At 36.9% G+C, this 6,791-nt stretch overlaps 1 protein-coding gene across 1 annotated transcript in view; it reads right to left on the minus strand.

The window, feature by feature from the left end:
- LOC137273736 (ras-specific guanine nucleotide-releasing factor RalGPS1-like) overlaps positions 1 to 3,087 on the minus strand; it is an 84,221-nt gene extending 81,134 nt beyond the window's left edge. The window contains exon 1 of the mRNA XM_067806547.1: positions 2,929 to 3,087. The gene's annotated coding sequence lies outside the window, so the exon portion shown is untranslated. The remainder of the gene's footprint in view (positions 1 to 2,928) is intronic.
- Between the last annotated feature and the right edge of the window lie 3,704 nt (positions 3,088 to 6,791).

Here is a 6,791-nt window from a genome sequence, read left to right on the forward strand (position 1 = left end):
CAGACAATGGAGACCCCCAAATAGTACACCAAATTTTACCCGGGGTGTCAATACACTGGTTTAGCGTACACAAAGGCGAATATTGTCGTATTGTTATACAACGGGATACCACGGGTCCTATAAACCACTTAATAAGCCTCCTTGGGGTTTTTATTACAACAGAAAAGTCTATTAGCCTCTCACCTATTACCCTGACTAGTAGTCTAGAACTTGGAGACTTCAAATTCATTGATAGATTTTTAACTGAAACCCAATTAAAATATCTTTCAAAATATATATTATAGGATGGGTCTGTACCCAGTCGTAGAGGAAGTAGCGAAGACGCTGGAAACCGTAGATGGGTTCCGCTTGAGGCAGTTATGTGATGTGAAACGCCAACTAGAACAAGACCGTGACACGCGGAAAGCACTATGTAAAAAGTACAATAGAGCTTTCAATATCGTGGACGGGGCTGACACTACCCTTATGACAACCAGCATGGGACTAGGGGCGGCAGGCGTTGGGTTGTTAGCTACCATCGTGGCCGCACCTATAGTGCTAGGTATTGAAATAACAGCTGGGGTGGCAGGGTTGGCAGGGTTGGCGCTTAAGTTAGTATCACGCAGACTTAATCGTAAGGCATTGAAACACGACGAGATCAGGGTTCTGGCCGAAGCAAAGCTGAACACAGTGAGTGAGCGAATTTCCACGGCACTCTCTGACAGTAAGATCTCAGAAGAGGAGTTTCGTTCAATCCTCTCTGAACTCAAAAAATATAACGGAATGAAACAAGATATTTGATCCAAGTCTCGTAAGTCTGCTATCAGCGAGGACGAGAAAAAAAAGTACATAGAACAGGGGATACAAAAAGCCCAACAAGCCTTTATTATGAACACCAAAGAGATCGTAGGCGGTTCACGTTAAACTGTTTCATCGATATAAACATGACATAGGCCCCAACTTTTTATAGTGTGAGGTATCTATACCAGCCGGGGGAACACGAGGGTGATAGCTGTAAGCGGGCCACCGATCCTATATGGTCAGTCAAAACTTACAACATAGATAAAGTGGATATGAAAGCCGACGAACCTAACTTATACTACTTGAGGGATGGGCCGGGTAGGGGGTTTGTAAGAGAAGAATTATTGATCGTACCGTACGGCACAGTGTTACCTCCAACACACGTTAAGTAGTAGGGGTAATAGTAGCAAGAGCTAAGGGCCCAACCAAAGCCTTATTTACTAAATAAGGCTTTGTAGAGACATTTCTTGAAAGTGGTCCAGAACTGTCATTGTATATACTACTTGAGATATAATTTTTGTTCTTTGTGAGGACATAGAAATAAACAGTGATGCTTTACAGTGTGTATATTACAGTGAAGCAGAGAGTGATACAGCAGCAAAGAAAAGGATAAGATAAAAGAACTGAACAGAAAACTTGAACTTGAAAAATTTGGAAAATTCATGTGTGGTGATGGTCCAGATCCACTCAAGGAGAGCAAGCTTGATCTACATTATATTAATTATGATCTCGATTACCCAAGAAATATGAACACCACTTCCATGTGGAAGTGGATTATTTGAATCCAGGTCCCTAAATACATCTTTTGCTTTGTTCATATGTTGACAAAGTAAACAGGAATGATTTCCCTTGGTATTATTTCCACTATCGTGACTTAGAGTAGTTTCCCTTCGTAAGTGCTACTCAACATTGTAAACATGATATCTAGGTCATATGACTGATCGTGATGTGGTGTGAAGAACAGTAATTACTCACACTTCATTCCATGGACATGCTTCAGAAAAGTATTTGCAACCCATTCTCATTTCTCCACAATTTTCCTGGACTATTGGACAGTTTCGTAATGTACTGTTCAAAGGAAATTTGAAACCAAGAATACTGACTGAAATTTGTCTCCATTATGTGAATGTGTCCTTGCCCAATTTGGCCTCATTATGGCACAGATATGAATATTCATGAGGCCTCATTAAGAATGGTCTACAGATTCACAACATAGCCAGGGTGATTTTCATTCAATTCTCATCATTTATGACATGTCATGTCAACACAAATGGTCACATGACATCCCCCAAACGTGTATGGGTGTAGTATTCCGTGGGTATTCATCTACAAATTTACAGTGTAAACTACTTAGAGTGAGTTTAACTCCTATAGCCTACTGCTTTTGTGATGTATCACTGTGTGAAATACTACAGAAGTACAAGTCAAGTGGTCTGCACAAGCAGGTGTTAGCGATAGCTGGTATACGGTGATATCTGGTCTCTAGCCAGTATTTCAGCCAGACACTTCCACAATATTATGACATGAAGAGGACAGAAAAATTATACTACTTGACACTTGACAATTATTACACTCTCATAAATTAAATTACATCAAAATGTTAATCATGAATAATGACCAAAAGAAACGTTTAGTCATCTGACTGGATGCTCCAATCATTAATTCTGAAAATATGACATATGACCATGCTGTGTTTACATTTGTGCTCATCAACCGTATCGCGTAAACATATACTGGTAAGTGTTGACGATCAACTAAGACACTTCCTTGTCGGTATTTTTGTTCTAAACGGAAGTCAAATAGGTAATTTCAGTAGGCTGTGTCTATCAATGCTGATGATAATCCGTGAGAAAACAAACATTCTGGCCCCAACATTCTGGTGTCGATAATTTTGATTTGTACCCATTTCCTTTCTAGAACAAAATCAAATGTTGAAATAGAAAAGAAATACTGTGAATATGTTCCGATGGTGACTTAACCATCAATGGTGACTTTTCACCTTGAAAATAGGTGTCTGAATACTGGAGCGAAAATGTATTATAATTCATGTAAATTTTCACGAAAATCAACAAAATTCGTCTATCTTTCACTCCACATTTTGCGATGCATATAGTGTCAAGTGCGAAGAAAAGGGGCATGGAAACTTACCTTTCATGCATAAATATCAGCATCAAATTTTAAAAATCCAAGCCCAGTCAGGAAATTAAATGCACTCAATACTTTATGCAGAATTCAACTGAAAGCTCCCGAAATCAACGACAACGAAGTGGCGCCGCAGTTCAATGTGCACTACAATCGATGACGTCACCAATTGTTGTCATTCAACATTTTCCAATCTTCATCGAGGAAGAGCGAAACTACTTCCCAACAACATATTTTGTTAGTCCCAAGATTAGAGTCGGTAATAGCACACATCTGACTGTTTTCCTCATTTTATGAAGACAGTGCAATCTGGTAATGTAACAAAACACATTCGTTGAAGAATTACTTGATACATTGGACCAACCGAAACAAAAACAGATCCGCATTTTTTACGAATACTCGGACAGTTAAAAGTCACATTTGTACAGTACTGGACACTGCGTGATCTCATGAGTTAGGATCTTAAAGACTTTAGTTGACATTCTGATTGTTTGAGTGTGTGAGTGAATAAGGTTTTACGCCGCTTTCTGTATGAATAATATTTCAAGGAAGTAAACAGCAATGGCAAACACTTGTTTGACTTATGCTCTGTATTCAATAATTATAAAATGAAAAGACGATGTGGCTCTGACTTAGAAACTGGAGATTTCATATATAAAGGTTTTAATGGCGCCAGTGTAATTGATTGTATCATATCCTCAGCAACTGTATTTGATTTTGTTGGCAATTTCGCTAGAGCACAAACAGGCGAGTCATCCCACCTCCCAGTCTCGTTAAAATTACGAGCGCTTCATGCACGACAACCTAATGCATTAGATACAGATAGCAATATCGGCGTTCAGTTTATTTGGAATAGTAGTAAACTAGAACAGTCAAGGCAAAACATATTATCTGATGATGCTGATGAACTTCTAGATAAATCCGTGGACTCCGCATTTACGTGAATTGCTAGAACATTGATTTTATTGTAGAGGTATTTAGTCTGGCCGCATCTGATATGAAGAGAAAACTTTGGAAAACCAAAACATGGGCAACTGACTGACAATAAACAAGTAACAATAGAAAATACAGTATGTTTATATGATTAAAAGATTTAGGAATGAGTTAAAACGTCTCAATTCGAAGCAGGAGACGAATACAATTGATACAAAACGTTGGTTTGATCACTTTAAAAATTTGTTTTCGATCAAAAACTTAACAGATGGCGAAATATCCGAATGTGAAAAAGATAACAATCGCTTAAACTCGCCTTTAACCAGGAAAGATACACTAGACAGCATCCAGAATCTTAGGTTTAAAAGTGGTGGAGTGAGAATTGTATGCGTTATTTGTTGACTAAATACTAGGAAGGAAATAAATCATGGAACCTTCTAAAGACAAGTGGACTTGTGTTATCATCAGTACCAAAAATTAATAAACTCTTAATCCTCTAGTGAGCAGCGTATCATATATGATGCATGTTATTTTCTGTTATCTTGTTTTGACATGGAGTAACTGGAGTTATCTCCCTTACAGGACCTTGATCCATTCTGGTCACTAAGTAGTTTCGTACAAATATTTGCTCTACATGCTTAGTGCAGAAAGGTCGTCCAAAACGTCGCCCTACACGAAAGACACGTCAGGGTGGACTCAGACGTTGACTGGATAGTACAGGTGAAATTACATTATATTTTGTAGTATTTTCCTTGTTCAGGGATTGCCATGCATCTGTATAGTATGTTATTTACACATAAACCACTTTAGTTCAATATCAAAATGTGTGACAAGTGATGTGTATCATATATAATACAACGGGAAAGATGTCAGTTGTAAGGGGAGGTCACTCTAATGTTGTTTTCATATATTGGCTTTCAAATCTTGTTTATGTTATAAATACTAGATTTGTAATCAATAATGATATGATTAAATAAAGTGTTAATGCAACTGACTATTCAAGGAAACATTTGCGATTCTCAAATGTCAAGGAAATTTGAAGAAGTTCAGTTGCACTTATCAGACATAATTTCCTATTTGTAAACATTTAAACCATGTGTAGAAATATAAATTTGGAAGTATAACAAACAGCAGAGAATCGATAAATATATACGTTTTCACCAAAATATCCTTGTTTGTCTTATCAGAAGCAAATTTCTGTAATAGGTTCAGTTCTTTAAAAACAGTGTTTCCGGGGCACGCATTGCTGTTACATATCGTCTTTATTTGAACTAGTTCTTAAAACACCATTATGTATCTTTCTAGAAGGTGACAAATCGCTTTTAAGTTTGTCACGGAATAACACGAGTTGGTCACGAATGGCTGTTGATTAGCAATAACTATACATTTTTCATAATCACATCACTTTACATGATATTCAGATGGAAATGACATCAATACTTTCCTTTCAGCTTTCATTTGACATTTGAAGATATTTTAAGCCATCATTTGACCGATTTCCGTGGATGAAAAATGACTCTTAACAACTTTCGAAATCTGTGTCACCTCCAAGGATATGATAAAAGCAGGTAGAGAAATTTTTAGTGTGAACATTATAGTCCATCCTCAGTATATACGGGCTTGTAAAAATATGTTTGGGAGGTCTGATCACATGGTGGATATGTCCACGAATTACGTACGTATGTCTACGATTGGTTGTAAACGTCAGATACAGCTGAATTATTTACAGCCATTCAATGACAGGATTCTGTATTAACTACATGTGCTTATTATATATGTGTAGCTTTTCTGGTCACGATATGGTTAAAGTATTACACATGGTAAATTTCAACTCCTAATAAGGACACTTTAGATTCAGTTTTACCATATCGTACCCACAGTCAAACACTAACACAATATCTCTACTCACGAAACACAGATGAGCTCAATTTTTGCAAAGTTGACTCAATTTGCTGCGTTTAAATTCAGTTAATAAAACAGCTGTTTAAACGAATGTTATGTTAGTTTTGAATGTTATATGATAATATATGATGTATGATACACAGCACGCTTGTTCCCATCGTATCATATGTGATACATTTTGTAAATCCCTGAATTGTACAGATATTTTCAAAAACGTTGTAGACGTGTTCAAATATGACTGAAAGAGATATTTCAAAAATTTTTTTAGAATGTTCCGATGTATATTTTCTACAGTCGACACTAGAGGGCGAAGACAAAAATATGATAATGTTAATGCTTGTGTCAGAAATAATAATGTATTTTCAGAAACCTTTGACCAGGGAGCCTATATAGAGAGGGAGAAGAAACTCCCTGAAAAGCCGCTGAACGTATGTCTCGGGTCGTTACGTAACCAGTGTAGCCAATATGGTGGCAGCGTAGTATTTAAGATTGAGCCCGGTTTATTTTCAACAGCTGATTAAGTTCGCTGAGTGTTGTAACAACTGAAATCCAACATGTAGAAGATAGATTTATTTTGCCACTTCAGTTTAAGTCAAATAATTGGTATTAGTGTCGGTATTAGGACAGTAGATTTGTAGTAAAGTTTCAAGTCGGTAAGTTATAGCTCACTGGCTTCTATACTCGATTCAGTGCGAAGATAGACTAAATTGTGCCGACAAAAAACTTCTTTCATTCTTTTAAATTTTAGAAGGAGAACATACCTTTAGTTGAAAGGTATTTGCAAATAATAGTGACAGTTTTTAAGACTTAAAAATTGAGGTGATTGAGGTGTGTGAAAAATATGACATTTCGCCATTGAAATGCTATACGCCGTTGTTTGAGGATTTTACAAATGTCTTTACTTGGACTTCACAGAAAATGTCTAGATTGACATGAACACCTTGAACATACTTGACTGCGTTCAGCTGCATATACTTTAGCTGTCAATCACTTTAATTAGTACCAATGTTCAAAGGGCACCTGATGTTACATGA

The sequence above is a fragment of the Haliotis asinina genome, chromosome 2 (genome assembly GCF_037392515.1).
Source record: "Haliotis asinina isolate JCU_RB_2024 chromosome 2, JCU_Hal_asi_v2, whole genome shotgun sequence".
Classification (NCBI taxonomy): Eukaryota; Metazoa; Mollusca; class Gastropoda; order Lepetellida; family Haliotidae; genus Haliotis; species Haliotis asinina.